The following is a 15766-nucleotide window of genomic DNA, read 5'->3' on the forward strand; positions in this document are numbered from 1 at the left end:
TTGAGAGTGCTTCCCACAGCTTTCCCCTGCGCTTATCACCTGTCCACAGATACCCAGCTCCGTGTTGACCCCACTCCCTACATCCTGCCACTTCACATACATCACCACGGATCAAACCCACATTACCTTAATGAAAAAGAGTTCCCTCTTGTCCTCAGAAAGGCCAGAGAGAGAGAGAGAGAGAGAGAGAGAGAGAGAGAGAGTGGCTGCACTCACGTCGAGATCTCTCTTGTTCCTTTCACTTCTACGGAGGCACAGGAAGTACAGATTAAGGGTCAATTTGGAATTTCAATTTTGAACAGCCGCGGCCCGCCCGCCCGCTCGCTCACACGCACACACACGCACGCACGCACGCACACACACGCACGCACGCACACACACACGCACGCACACACACACACACCTATCTCTCTTCTTATTTCCTTAAAACACACACTGTAGTCTTAATCCATTGACAAACCGTCCTCTTCCTGCCTGTTGACGTATGATCACTCCCTTCCTTGGTGTTTGATGTCCTTGATCTCTGTTTTCATGTCAAACCTTTACCAGCAGATCTCCTCCCGTAGGTGCTTTGATATCTTTTCTCTATGCCTGTTGACAAATGTCACACAACATGTTTTTCGCTGAACAAAACCCAAATGTACAACATTTTCTGACACGGTGATGCACATTTATGTTGACACTACTGTTTGGAAATGTGATGACTCAACAACAGCCCGAATGCTTCCATCTGCTGAATGGATCGGCTGTCTTTTCTGTCGGTGAAGCTGAATCCGTAACCCTGTACACTAATGTGAACGCACACGTCGTTTCATGTTGGCCATGCAGGAAACAAGTTTACAGTCACATGGTTGCCAGCACCACGGCCCAGCCAAGGAAACCATCTGGCTCTGTTATGCAACACTGACCATCATAACCATTACGATATGGCATTCACTCTGTTTCCGTAATCTTGGGAGATAAACTGAGAAATACAAGCTTGATGTCAACTGGTTGTTCAACATTTAAAGCAGATTAGAAGCACAAGACGTTGTAGAAAAAAATGTTTGAAAAGAGCGTTTAGATGAGGTCCTAGCAGGATGTGACCCACCCTCCTGGTGCACAGCAAGTCTAGGCTTAAGAGGCAACTTCCTTACTGGATGGATGACCCTTGGTTTTGATGCATAATGCATTTCGTCTAATCTGCATTCATAAATGGATGAGTTGCTAACAGCAGGGGGCTCATTTGCAATGGAGGACGAGAGAATGTAAGGCAAGTGGTACAGTGGGGAAAAGAAAAGGTAGATTTAGACCGTTCTCCTTTTGGTTTTGGTTTTGGCATCAAACAAAGAAAATCATCGTCACCTTCAGGGGTTCTGATTCGCTAAGAGAGAAGATTAGTGTAAAGTAAATATCAACAACATCACTTGTACCCTTAAGATAACTGTGATATTGCTCTGGATTAGACACACACACACGCTAATGACTAATTTCAAATTAGATCATTAGCAACTTAACACCCATCATCCCCAATGCCCCCCCCCCCACACTCATACACTAACATAAACACACACACACACACACAAACACAAACACAATCACTCATTCCCTCATCTATGTCTTCCTGTTAATGATCTCACACCCCTGTTAATCACGCCGTGCCAGAGGAGCATCTTTATGATGAGATCAGACTGGGTAAATCTCACTAATTATCATGTCTGTGTTTGTGGCTGAGCTTACGTGACGTATATTAGCATCCTGATGAGCATTAGCATAACTGTCCATTAGCTCCCTTGTGATTAGGACAGACTGTAGGGACAGGGAATGTTATATGCTGTGCAGAGAAAAGCAAATGTCACTTCATGTAGTTTTAATGAAGACCATTGATTGTGTCCACTTTAGTTGGAGCACACTCACAGTCAGATGTGTTGATAGTTACCATTTGCTGAATTTTCAAGTCATAATTACAGCCGAGCTGGAAAAAATAATGATTCTTTGTTTTTCCACACTTTGTAGTGAAGGAAGACTATCCGGATTCAGATGGTAAATACAACTTCCCAAGAGCACTTTGTTTCGTGTAACCCCCCCCCCCCCCAAGCCTAGCTGAACTGGTTATTCCCGGTGTTATGTCACTTCACTAGGTTTGAAATGAAAACTTTAATGGTGTGATTTTAGTTGTAGTTTTGTCTTTTGTCACTACAGTATATTCATCACAATTTGAGTGGAAAGCTTTTACAAATTTGATGAGTGAATGTAGAAGTGCGCAACTGGATCTGATATTAATACTTGGAGGTCATGATTTGATTCACAATCGATCCTTGGTTCACAAACAATTCTGGATTCAGCAGTTTCAGCTCCGTACGTACACAATTGTGACAGACTGCACAATCAAAACCAGTATGTCCTGTTAATCTTGGGTCTCCTCCCTCGGGGTCTGGAGGACCTTCACCATTTCTTCCGCTGTGGTTACATCAGTAACGTTCAGCATGCACATGTGGGCTCCTCAATCTGTTTACCATTTGGAGTGTAGTCTTATCAGTGAATAAATCCACTGAATCTCCACGTCCTCCCCCAATTTTTTTTTTTTTTAAAGTTGCCCATTTGTGTAGCTGCTACCATGTCAGCTTCTCTCTGGCCCTCATGTCAACCAAGTGGGAGGAGCATCTGGGCTGAAACTGGCCCCTCAAAATTGGAAACTATTCATCTATTTTTAGAATTCATGAATTGATTTTGAATCAGCAGGGACAGAATTGTAATGATGACGAAACTGATATTTTTGCGCACCCTAGTAACAGCTTCACTGTGAAACTGTGAGTGTTTTCAAAATTCAAATGCTGTTGCAGGTCAACGTAAGGGTCTTCCTCAGTTATTCATGGGCTTTCCTCAGGAGGCTAGTTTTGTTGCTGGTTGTAATGACAACACTTTTTTGCCGTTGATATTGCTCACAAATGAAAAGCAGAAATCTCTGTATTACACACAGACGTGTGTTCAGTTTATGGATTGTCCTAGTAACTACTATTAACACTGTAATTGAGAAATATATTTAATGTAATCAATAATGTATCAATTTATGTGATGCCCAAAGCTGACACCCTATGTAGTGATGGCGATGATGATTCCTATTGCTATGAAGATGAAGATGATGAAGGTAAAATAGATATTTTTTTAACTGTGATTTTTTTTTTTAAAAAAAAGGATGAAAAAGTGCTCAAACATGAAAATAATTAAAATTACGAGATTATTAATTCATATTCTGCAACCACAAATCAAAGAAGTGCTCTGTGCAGCAGAAGTTAGAGTAATGAGAACATTTATGGCTGTCAAAATGAGCAGGATTCCACTTTTTCATCCTTCATATTCACCCCCCCCCACACCCACTGATAGATGCATATAGTGCCGTGTGCAACGACAGTAGATTAGCTTTGAATCGTTTGCTTCGTTACGTTGACATGGTTTCTGAAGAATTGCTTTGGAGAAAGTCTTCAGTCTTTGATTCTCAGTCCATTGGTCTGCTGTCTGAGATCAATGTCTCTAGTCACCCTCTGTCTAGACAAACAGTCTGCCATTTAACAGGGTCATCCACATCCAGGTCTCTGAGCAGACTGTTAGTCTCAAGTAATGAGATCTGTTTGTCCCTCCTCACTCACTGACTGCCGCTAGTCCTCAAAACTAGACTGCACTTGGTGTCATGGGGTGTGTATGTGAGCGTGTGGCCTGTCCCTAATGGTGGCTTGAGGAGACGTTTGCTTATCAGATTTTGTGGTCTTTCTGCGAGTGCATGGGAGTGTGTTGTCATACTTACAGCTGTGTGTGTGTGTGTGTGTGTGTGTGTGTGTGTGTGCGCGCGCGCGCTTGATGATCCCTTTGGTACACTCCATTAGGAGACCCTCAAACCCACCCCTCCTCCCTCTTGCATCCTCAGTCTTAACTCCTTCCCCCGCTCTCCCCTGTGTTTGTTTCTGCTCTTTCCCTTCATTGATGTAATCTGATCTCATCATCCGGTTGGACATCTCTTGAAAGGCCACTTACTGCTACCATGGTAACAAACAGGAACACATGCCACCGTAACCTGGTCAAGCTTTTTTGCTGGTCAAACACACACACACACACACACACACACACACACACACACACACACACACTGCAGGTGCAGATGTTAAAGATTGAAACACAATTTGGCCAAGCTTCAGAAACCACATACTCCACCTTTTGAATGCACTAGTGCTGCAGCTGTTTGCATATTTAGCGCATGTCAACAACCTGAACCACGATCTGTGAGACCCACAACTGAATGGAGTCACTGGTGCACTTCTTTTCCTGGAACCGAGGTACAACCCAGCAAGAAATGAGAACAAGCTTGAAGGGAGAAGCATGTATCTCAAACCGTGAAAATATTCATATTTTCTGTCAAAGGGACGTTTTAAACAAAACACGACTCTGCTAGAATGATCCAGGTTTCTTGTTACGTCTTTGACAAGATAATAATTCCTCAGAGAAAAATAACGATTGCTCTGCTGTATGTTCAGAATATTTTGTTGTGATTGCTAATTTGCAAGAGCTAGTAAATGTTGAGTAACAGTTACTTCTACTGAAATCACTGGATTGTAGAAAAGGGAGAATCATTCGAGGCGAAGTTGTGTACAACCATGGAACCGACCAAGGCAGGAAAAAGTATGAATTTTCTGTGTTTGTTCAGCCAAGTCTTGGGGGAACCATAGAGAAGATGTTGAGAGACAGAAGGACGTAGTACTCTGTTACCACTGCATGTGCCAGCTGGCATAACAGGGATAAGTGAGTGAGTGAATCAATGATTTGGTTCATCGTCTGCAACCATTTACTTCACACCAGTGTACGTAGAGACTGGCAATCACCATTTGAGTTTTAGCTTTCGTGGAAGCCAACAGGCTGTAGCTGCTCGCTATCAACATGTCAGTGCGCTCTATAATTTTTGAGGTCTCTTTAGTTTTGTGGAAAGCACAGCAGCCATAGACCGTGGCAGTGAAACATCGCGGGAGTATAAACTGGCTTTCAGATGGCATTCAAATGACGTGCACATTGCTCTGCACCGCCGTAGTTAATGGGTGCCACCTTATTCTCATCCAGCCAACTTTAAAAGGATTCCAAATTTGAGGGATAAGTAAATAGCTAATAACACATGCTAATAACACATGCTAATGAGATGTCGTCAACCTGAAAGACAATACAAGGTGGTATTTTGGCAACACTCCAGACAAGAGGGAAAAAAACAACATTTTTTGGGTATAACTGACAAACAAAATAGGGGAACAGATTTCTACATGAACGGAAGAGGTGGCGTTCTATACGACCCAAATAATCTCGCATTTAACACCAGTGTACACCTGCTTCATAGAGGTGGAGAAATTTCACGCATAATTAACCTCTCAGTCCTCAGCTGTTTGCAGCACGTGGAATGTGGTTTTCAACATGTGCGGTCTGTTCTACATATCATGCTCTTATGAGCAAATTGTGACAAATGTTCCTCCTGAATGAGCGCTAAGGTGATGATACATCTCTGTTCAAACACAGTAAAACACATTTAAAGAAACAGCTGTATGTATGAAGAATTAATTGCTCGTTCTAGACATTTCTCTCATCAAGAAGGTGACACATTTGGAGCAGGCCTCAATAAAAGTGTTATTTCTCACCCACAAACTCTCACACACACACACACACACACACACACACACATACACTATGCACCTTCTCCAAACGCCATTATAAATCTTGCAGACAGCCATGAAAATGAAACCAGTCCAAGTAACGTTGAGATTAGACATTCACAAACATGATTAATGGGGTTGGGTTGCTCCCAGTGTGTGCAGAATATTAACACTGCTATGGGCAGCGGTGGATACCTGGACCAGCCATTGCAGCACAAACACATACAGTACGTTTTAATGTATTACTCCAGGTCCACGTTCAAGCTGGCTCAGAGAGCAGCTATTACTGCCGCTGTGATCTCTGGGAATACACACACTCGCAAATGCCGCTGCACAAACACCTGCCACAGAACTGCAAGAGCTTTTTGTTGAGCACATTGTCAGAAAATATGCTTCTCTTCTTCTGTGCTTCTTCTCGTAAGGGGCGCTGCATTTGTGTGCACTGCTATGCACGAATGGGTTTTTTTTTCAACAAAAAAAATATGTGCCAGTATTTTGTTTTTACTTTATTTTATATTTTGCAGAGAAAAATGCATATGCATCGTTCCGTAACCAAGCAACAGGTACAAGTTGCTTAACAGCTCAAACATGGCTTGTAAGACAGAAAGGAAAATTATCGAATGATGCCTTTAGGGAGTTTAAAAAAATCAATTCAGTTCTCAGAAACAATACTCTTTAAACTGATTATTTGTTTTCTTTGATTAATTGAAATATCTCTCAAATCTTATTTTCTTGTAGTGGGAAGTGTAGTATGTTTGTGTGCGCGTGTGTGTGTTTGTGTCTACAAGCACCTCTCCATTGTTGCTTGCATCATGAAGCGCGTGTGTGTGTGTGTGTGAGAGAGAGAGAGAGAGAGATGCACATGTGTGTCTAACTGCGTATGGGTATTTCAGCTTGTGCACTTGCCTTTGTGTGTGTTTGTCTTTGTGTGGCACAGTGGAAGTAATTGCCTCCCACAAGTTAGATAAACAGCATCCTTCAAGTATTCAGCAGCCAGCTGTCCAAATATGCAAGGAACATATGGAACAAGTGTCTCTGTGTCTTTCACTCCATGTTCTCTCTGTCTGGCTCCTTCTTCCTGTCTTTCACTCTCATAGACACTATATATGTATGCACTAAAACATGAACACATGTAATATACATCCCCATTGTCAGCCCTGTCAATGTTTTTGATCACAATTATCATTATATTATTGTTGGTGTTCCACGTAGCACTTCATTAATTCACAGTGGGAGCTCATTGTACCTCCTTCATGTGCACTAATGCGGCGAGTAGCGACACTGGGATGAGACTGCGCCATATTTTTGTATGTCATGAGGATCGTGTCAGATTTACTGTGTCAGTCAATCCTCATTCGATAAACTGGGAAAATTCACAAGAGTTGTCATTGTTTGCTCCTACACGACTCTAAGTTCTGGTCATCAGGGAGGAGGGTCAAGTTGTTGTCAATCATTGCAACAGAAGCGCTATGTGTGATGCCAGCGGTCTCACTGGGTTGCTAAAGAGCCTCTACTGTTTCTCACCAACATTTCTTCTTCTTCACTCTGTCATGGTAACGTTAGTCCCTCTGGGAAATGTAACAAAGGCTGCCACTTCTCAATGAACCTTTCTTCTGTTTCATTGTTCCACCTGACAGTAGCAACAGCTGAATTTCTATTTCTCTTCACCATGATGTCATCCTGTTGGTCATTGTCACCGACAGTTCGCCCGCATGTCACAAGAATTGTCACACTATAAGAATAGAAAGGCCAAATAGGCTGCCAGTCTAAACTTTGGGAGGAATACAATGGAAATGTGGTGCTGGTGACAAAATTATGACAAAATCTGGCTGAATTCTTATATTCTGTACATTCACTTAAATTCACATCTTTAAATGGTCAGAAGGGCCTATCTACTAGTTTAAGTCTTTGATTTTTGAGACACATTGGCAAAACTTTACATGTCTGGATAGCGACTGTAATAGTCTGCATGGCAAACAAACAAAAACTTCACTTAAGTCTGATGAGCTTTGTCTTTCCTACAGGAAAAACTGTTAATATCCAAAAATTGCAGGCTGACTTCCGCTTTCATGACAAATGTTGACATCGGGAGGTTATGTCAGATTAATTCTCAATAATGAATGCTGTCAAACCAGTAATAGGATGGGAAGTTGTTGATTGGAACTCCTGAGTCTGTCGTTTCACAGTTACAGAGTGGATTCGGTTAAACGATTACAGTGTAAATTATTGTGCCAAAAATGCAATTTTTGACCTAAAAGGATCAGATCATCTGCAAAAAAGCAGAGACGACATCCTCCCGCCACCAAACTTAAACCCCTCCACCACCCAGCTGCTCCTAGAAATTCTGTCCTTAAAAGTTCTGATCAGAACCGGTGAAAAATGGAACCAACCCCCACAGGGAATAAGTCCGAGTTACCGCCAGCAACACAGACCAGACTCCGGTAGAAAGACTTAATGGCCCTTTGTAAGGGGCCATCCACCCCATACCCCCAGAGTACCCCCACAGGGTGCTCCTGGGAACATGGTCATAAGCCTTCTCCAGACCCACAAAACACATGTTGACTGGTTGGGCAAACTCTCATGCCCCCTCCAGCACCCTAGCAAGGGTGAAGAGCTGATTCACGGTTCCACAGTCGGGACGAAAAACACACTGCTCCTCCTCAATCTGAGGTTCGACTATCGCCTTGACCCTCCTCTCCAGTACCCTGGCGTAGACCTTTCCAGGGAGGCTGAGGAGTGTGATCCCCCAATAGTTGGAAAACACCCTCTGGTCCCCTTTCTTAAAGACAGGGCCCGCCACCCCGGTCTGCCACTCCAAAGGCACTGTCCCCAATGTCCACACAATGGTGCAGAGGCGTGTTAACCAAGACTGCCCCACAACATCCAGAGCCTTGAGATACCCAGGGCGGATCTCATCCACCACCGTGGAGTTGCTTAACTGTCTTGGCGACTTCTGCCCAGGGGATTGGACAACCCCCCCCCCCCCAAGCACTCCCCAAACTCTTTTTCATCCATGGAATACATGTTGGTGGGATTGAGGAGTTCCTTAAAGTACTCCTTCCACCGCCCAATTATCTCCCCAGTTGACGTCAGCAGCCTCCTGTCCCCACTGTAAATGGTGTGGGCAAGTTGCCGCCCCCCCCCCCCCCTTTTTTTTATATGACTGTGAAATCAGTGATAGACCTACGACCTAGAATGTCCTGGTGCCACATGCACTGGTGGGCATCCTCATTTTCGAACATGGTGTTAGGTATGGACAAACTGTGACTCACACAGAAGTCCAATAACTGCACCCCACTCAGGTTCAGGTCGGGCCTGCTGTTACTCCCGATCACACCCCTCGAGGTCACATTGTCATTGCCCATGTGAGAGTTAAAGTCCCCCAGTAGGACAATGGAGTCCCCAGTTGGGGCAGCATCCAGCACCCTTCCCAAGGACTCCAAAAAGGGTGGATATTCTGAACTGCTGTTTGGTGCATAAGCGCAGACAACAGTCAGGACCCGTTCCCCGACCCGAAGGCGCCTAGGACCAGTCTACCTTGGGTGACCCTACCAGGGGCAAAATGCCCCTGACAGCATAGCTCTTAGGGTCATTAGGGCACTCAAAGGAGGAGGTGTGTCAGTCATACTCACTGGAAATGTATGTATGTATTATGTAAGTGCTCAGTACAACTTGCCGGGAACTTGTGAATAAATATTTATTTCATTTTCCAAGTGGAATCAGCAATTCACAGTTTGTCAGCCCTGTATATTCAAGCAGATACACTCAGTACCATCTTTGATTTCAACATGTCTTCAGCACACATAGTCATTAATCTGCTCCTTCTGTCTGCGTCAGTCTCCACCAGCCCCATAGTCTTGTAATTGCACAGTTACTTATTCCCATTCACAAAGTCTGCGGCCCCTTCTAATAACTGACATTTTATCACGTTTTTTTGTTTTTTGTTTTTTACAAAAAGGCAGAAATGAGGGTAGACCTTGTGTGATGTAAAGGCTATTCCCCAAGTGAGCATCTTTACTTAAGATGCTAAGAGAAATAAATAATTAAGAGTTTCGCCTCAGCTCGCTGCCAGAGGCAAACGAATGTTACCTCTTGTGATCCATAGATGTCAAAAGATTTGCAAACAAGTAAGAAAAAAAAATCATGTAAGTTTCATGGTGTGTGTGTGTGTGTGTGTGCGTGCACATGCGCGCGCGTGTCGGTGTTTAAACTTTTAGTGTGTTTCATATTTCCCAAAAGAAATGAGCGCTATCACAGTACAGACCTGAGGCCATGTCTGTTCATCAACAGCTTTCACTTCGTAATTTATAATGTTTCCCGTGTGTGTGTGTGTGTGTGTGTGTGTGTATTTGTGTATATGTGTGCGTGTCTTTGTGAGATACTGGACAGGGTCACTTACCTAAGGCAAGGACTTTGATGTCACAGCTATCCTTCTAGCTGTCCAATCAGAGTAGCAGCGGGGTGCAAAGTCCCGCCCACACGCCTACCTGCTTCCTGCTGATCTCACCACCTGTCCTCCTATTACACCCTCTTGCTCTGTCTTGTTTTTATTATTTCCCAACATGCGCATACACTGCATCCCACTCTCACCCTCTCATGTAAATTCAAACCTATGCTAGGCTAATATACATACATCTCACTCACTGAGATGCAGCCTCACACAAAATGCTAATTATAAACACAGCCTTTGCAGCGGTAATCAGTATGAATATACATGAAGAAGAACACTGCATGCAAAAGCAGGAGCCATCAAGCGATGCAGATACTTACTCAAGAAACACTAATCTTCTTTTGGCTTTCAATCACTCCTCGAGCTAAGGTGACACCAGATGGTTGTTAGCCGCAAAGATTTCCTGCTCTTAAATGTGCTTTTTGGTCCTTAAAATGCCCATGAAAAGTCATATTGTAGAGTAACTGCTTACAGAGAAGAGTCATGTGAATCTCCTGCAATAAGCTTTCCTTTTTTTTATCTGTCTTGGGGCCTGGCCACTGGTCAGCACATTTCACCATTCATCACAGCATAAACACCATCATTTATGTGGCGCCCTGATTAGCTGTGTGATTAATGACTAACAACAAACAATGTATCACTGATCTATTAACAATCAACAGGCAATCGATAGCTAGCCCACAGCTAATCAGTCAATAGCACTAGACTTGAGTAGTAGCTGATAACGTCTGGATGTGGGTTCTTAAATCAGTGTGTGTCCTTGTTTACATGTAGATTTATGTATGTGTGTGCGAATCCACGGTCTACATATTAGAACTATATTCCATAGATGTTCCTCCTACTTGTGTTTGGAAAAGAAAAAAATAGAAACAAAGACAGAGGATAACTCGTGTAGTCTGTTCTATTTTAGTCTCCACCTGAGAGTTGATACAAAAGCAGAAAGAGAGAGAGAGAGAGAATAAGGAATAAAAAGCAAGAGAGAGTGAAAGAAAAAGGAACATTCTTCTGAAGCCTGGCAGGGAGGGAGGGAGGAGATGAGAGAAGAGGCATCCCTCTGAGTCAGCCTTGGAGTTTTCCTCCCTCCTCCCCCTCCTCCTCATCCCACTGTAATTTACAACACTCCCACCCTCCATGCTTTTCTTTTTTTTCTACTGCCTTCTTTGCTCCACACCTCCCTCTGACTCGACTGTCATTCATAAAAAGCATTCCTCATTGTCTCTGTGGGTTGTTTTTTTTTTACCGTCTGTATTTCTCTCTAACTCTCTCTCCCTCTCCCTCCAGCTCTCCTTTAAGCTGAATACTGATGAGACTGCACCATTCCCTCACCCTGGTCTAAGCTAAAGAAGTCCTGTAAGGACAAACTCACGGCGAAGACAAACGTAACAACATGACAACCCTTCTTTCTCTCCCACTCGTTCACTCCCAAACACGTATCTGTCATCGGATTCACTCACATTTCTCTGCATCGATTTATTTGCCGGACGCTTCTCCTCACTGATCCCTCGTAAAATGTTTTGCAGAATGTTCTCTCATTCATGTATCATAGATTATCACAAATCTCTCCTTCTTACATCACTGTGCATCCTCCTCGCACGTCTCTGTGTGCAATATTGTATATGTGTGTGTGTGTGTGTGTGTGTGTGTGTGTGTGTGTGTGTGTGTGTTGTTATTAGCGTGTTGCCGGTTATGTCCCCCTTGTTCCACAAAGATGCAACTCTGCTTTTTGTCTATTACGCTGGATTGAAGTGAGGTTTAATGAAGAGTGCAGGGATCCAAATTTAATAACGGCTCCATTCTGGTTATTGGAGTATTCTCCACACTCACCTTTACGCACTTTGTTTCTCTCACACACACACTCACACAAACACACATATAGGCTGTCAACTCAAGAACATCTTACTCAGCAATTGTCTTTTGTTCACTACATGACAAACACACCAAGTCCTGTATGTGGTTTTCAGTAGGGTTCCTTTCAAGAGTAGTGGGAGTGACAGAGGAGCAGACTGGCGTCTCGAACATGGACGGGTTCTTGTATTGTTCATCAGTTTTAGTGATCGTGATCAGTTCATCTGAAGCTCACCTGGCTCACTGTTATGTGTTAAGGAAACCAGTGGTGGAAAGTAACTAGGTATTTTTACTCAAGTACTGCAATGTAAGAACTATGTTTAGGTATTTGTACTTGGGTAATATTTTTTCTTAGGGATCTGTACTTTCAATTCACTACATTTCAAAGAAAATGTTGTACTTCTTTCTCCACTGTATTGATCTGAACATGTTCATGTCAAAACTTGATGAAGATTACATGGATTACAAGCTGGAATACACAATCGTCCTTTTGCTCTTGATACTGAATTCAACTCAGCATTAGATACTTATATACCTCTACTTAAATACAATTTTGAACAGAGACACTAATTTTACCAGCGTACTATTTTATCTGCCTTCCTTTACTTTTACTCAAGTAAAGGAGCTGCTGCGTACATCTGCCACCACTGAAGGAAACACACCCTCCTTAAAGAACTTCTCTGTTCTCTTTTCCGCCGGAGTCACCGTTGAACAAAAGGGGTGTCTTGCTGTCATAGCTGTTGCTCAGTGGAAGCATTGTGGAAAAAGAGAGATTGTTTAATTTGCGTTAATTTATTTGGAATGTTATTAGACCTTATAAGAACATATCACACCTTGAATTCAGGGCTACATTTCGATGGTGCATCAGGAGGAGGGCTATGAAAACCCACCTCTATTATGTTTACCTAGATTCTCAACTGTTTCTATAAAATATTAAGTTTTCATGTGGGACTGCAGATAATATACTTTTGCTTTAAATGTGATTTTACATGTACTTTAGGTTCCTTAGGTGAGTCTTAAGACTGCAATCACAAAGTGGAAACAGGAAACTGGTCTGTCGAAAATCATTCTGTAACATCAGATGAGACCAACTGAAGTGGCATGAATGTGGCACAATGTTGGCACCAGTGTATTTCATGAACAAGTTAATTTGCACTTCTATTATACAGCAAATCCAATGCACAGAAATGTTACTGTGACGTGAAGTGAGGTCCAGCTGTATTGGGGCTGTGGCGAGTCTTTCATGGCCATCTGAATCAGAGTGAGTGCATCAGTGGCAGGAAGCCATCGGCCTCCCTCTCACTCAGCAGTCAAGTACACCAGTCGGATGTTTCTGTTTTTCACCAGCGAAAAACATGTTTCTGTGTGAGAGTCTCCTGACCTCATCTGCAGTCACCTTTTCATTCGTGTGTGTGTGTGTGTGTGTGTGTGCGCGCGTGTCTGTGTGTGTGGTTACCCAGTGTATCTCGAGACAAAAGGAGGAGAAGTAGCTGGAAGGAAATTAATGACTCAGCCATAAGTGAAGCAATGCAAGAATTCAAATGAGCTCAGATGGTCATCGGGTGCAAACACACACACCACACATATGCGCACGCACACACACACTCTCATTCAGCTTGGTATGCATTGAAGCTTGAAGGCAAGTTGTTTCGAGAGTATAAATAGCTCTTTTTACTATTTTTGAACCAGGAGCAGTGACTGATATAACCAAGGGCAAAACCCTAATGCAACACACACACACACACACACACACACACACACACACACACACACACACACGCACACACACACACACACACACACACAAAACCAGACTTTTCACCAGACAGCAGACATCTTGGACAGTCATGAAACAGCTTGCTCCTTTTGTCAGCTTGTGTCGGTCTTTAACAGCTCTCATCTCCTATTGTCATCGCTAAAATCGAGCCGCCGTCACTTTCCCCTCTTTCTTCTCCTTTATTCATTCTCTCTATGGTTCTTCTCTTCTTCTCTAATCTTTGACAATCATATGAGACTGGTGTAATCAGTTTACTGTTGGAACATGCTCTTGACATGTGGGATGCTTTATTAGGGCCAGTTAACAGAACATACAAGGAGCTATTGCTCAGAACATGTGAGCCTTTTTGATGTTTAAATCTACATTGTGTATGTTTCAGTTACTAAAGTGTTCCGTGTGTGTTGGCATTGACGAATGTATGTGTACACAACTGTGTATTTTGGTATGCACACAACATTAATGCTGACTGTACATTCCCCCATCACATGGCCGCTGTGTGGTCGTCTCTATCAGTCTTCAGTTTAGCATTTAAATGGAATCACTTTACTGACCTTTCACATGGCGGACTAGTCAAGCCATGCTAGCCAAATGATCATCCGGGGCTTTTCATACTTATTTTCAACGAGGGACATAAAAAAGAAGACTTTTAAATCCAGTGTACAGAAATAGCATAGAGCAAATCAGGTCACCGACAGACGGACGTCATGTGAATTGAACATTGGTTTGCAGAAGGTCATCACATCAGAGGATCAAAGGTACAAATGTTGTGATAAAATGGCACAATTTGTTCAATAAAAGTACATTCTACTGCTGTCGTGCACGACAGATATGCATCTCCTGACTCACACCATAAGCCTCCCTAGATATTCTCCAGTGGGGATTGGTAATCTTTGGTTATATGTCAAAAAGATGAAGATTGAGAGATTCTGCGCTGAGGTACAGAGATATCAAAATTGGACTACTAAGGACAATAAAACAAGTTACCTGTCAAGCTTTTCCACCCCCTTTTTTGCATTTTGCTGATTTACAAATTGCATTAAAAATGCACGCAAGCAGCATGAATCAATACAAGCAGTCGGTTAGCAGGCTTGTGGTGGCAGTGTGATTCTGTGGGGACACATTTGCGTGTTAAGGTTTCTGATAAACACTAAGATTGGCTGAGCAGCACAGCTCTCCATAATGTGCAGTTAATCCGAACAACCACCATGATCGCATACATATCATCATTTATTGTTCTGCGTGGACGAAACAAATACGAGCTGGATTAAAACAAAAAAAAAAGAATGGAAATTCCCAAAATATCAAAGGTAGCTTCAGAAAGAGCATCACAAATGGGATGAGCTGGGGGAGACACATCTGAAGAGGTTGGTTTTAAATAAAGATAGAATGTGGAGTCATCTTTGATGGAGGGGGGCATGCTTTGAGCTCCACATGGAGGGGGCAACTGAGAAGGCCCTGTTTCACCAGGTGTGGCGCTTTCCACTTACTTAGCTATATAGAAAAATGCACACAAATCACAGATGATTTTGCACTGTTTAAGGGGCATCACAACTGGTTACTCTGCATAGCTATGTGTGTAAAAGCGTGTGTGTGTTTGTGTGAGAGTGCCAACACAACAGCACGCCTTTTGTCCACCTAGTTTACCTGCCGAGGTGATTATGAATCACTGTGGCAGGTCATTGCTTGCAGAGATGCAGTTGACCTCTTATTGTGCAGTAGAGGGACAATCTGCTGTCCAGCTGAGGTGTTGATTGCTTTTCGTAGCTGTTGTTTAGTTACGCCCCAACAGACTTGAGCAGAGAGAGAAATGTAGTTTGTTTGTTTCGCTCTGAAGGAACTCTTCTTAAAGACAGTCTTCAGTCTCCGGTGTGTGTATCTAAATATATTCCTTCTCCTGCCTGAGCTCAGCTTATTTTTTCTTCATTCTAGGGACATCTATTAAAGAAATATTTGCATTGGAGCTTGGTATCCTCTTACTGTACCTCTCAACATGGAAAGTTTTAAAAGAATGGCTGTTGGGCTATGTGTAGCTAA

At 43.0% G+C, this 15766-nt stretch overlaps 1 protein-coding gene across 7 annotated transcripts in view; it reads left to right on the forward strand.

Annotated features, from left to right (window-relative positions):
* Positions 1 to 15766, forward strand: part of shank3a (SH3 and multiple ankyrin repeat domains 3a) — a 141492-nt gene that overhangs the window by 81463 nt on the left and 44263 nt on the right. The gene's annotated exons all lie outside the window — the stretch shown is intronic.

The sequence above is a fragment of the Aulostomus chinensis genome, chromosome 7 (genome assembly GCF_037954235.1).
Source record: "Aulostomus chinensis isolate RoL2024-O1b breed Wild chromosome 7, RoL_Achi_v1.0, whole genome shotgun sequence".
NCBI classification, from domain to species: Eukaryota; Metazoa; Chordata; class Actinopteri; order Syngnathiformes; family Aulostomidae; genus Aulostomus; species Aulostomus chinensis.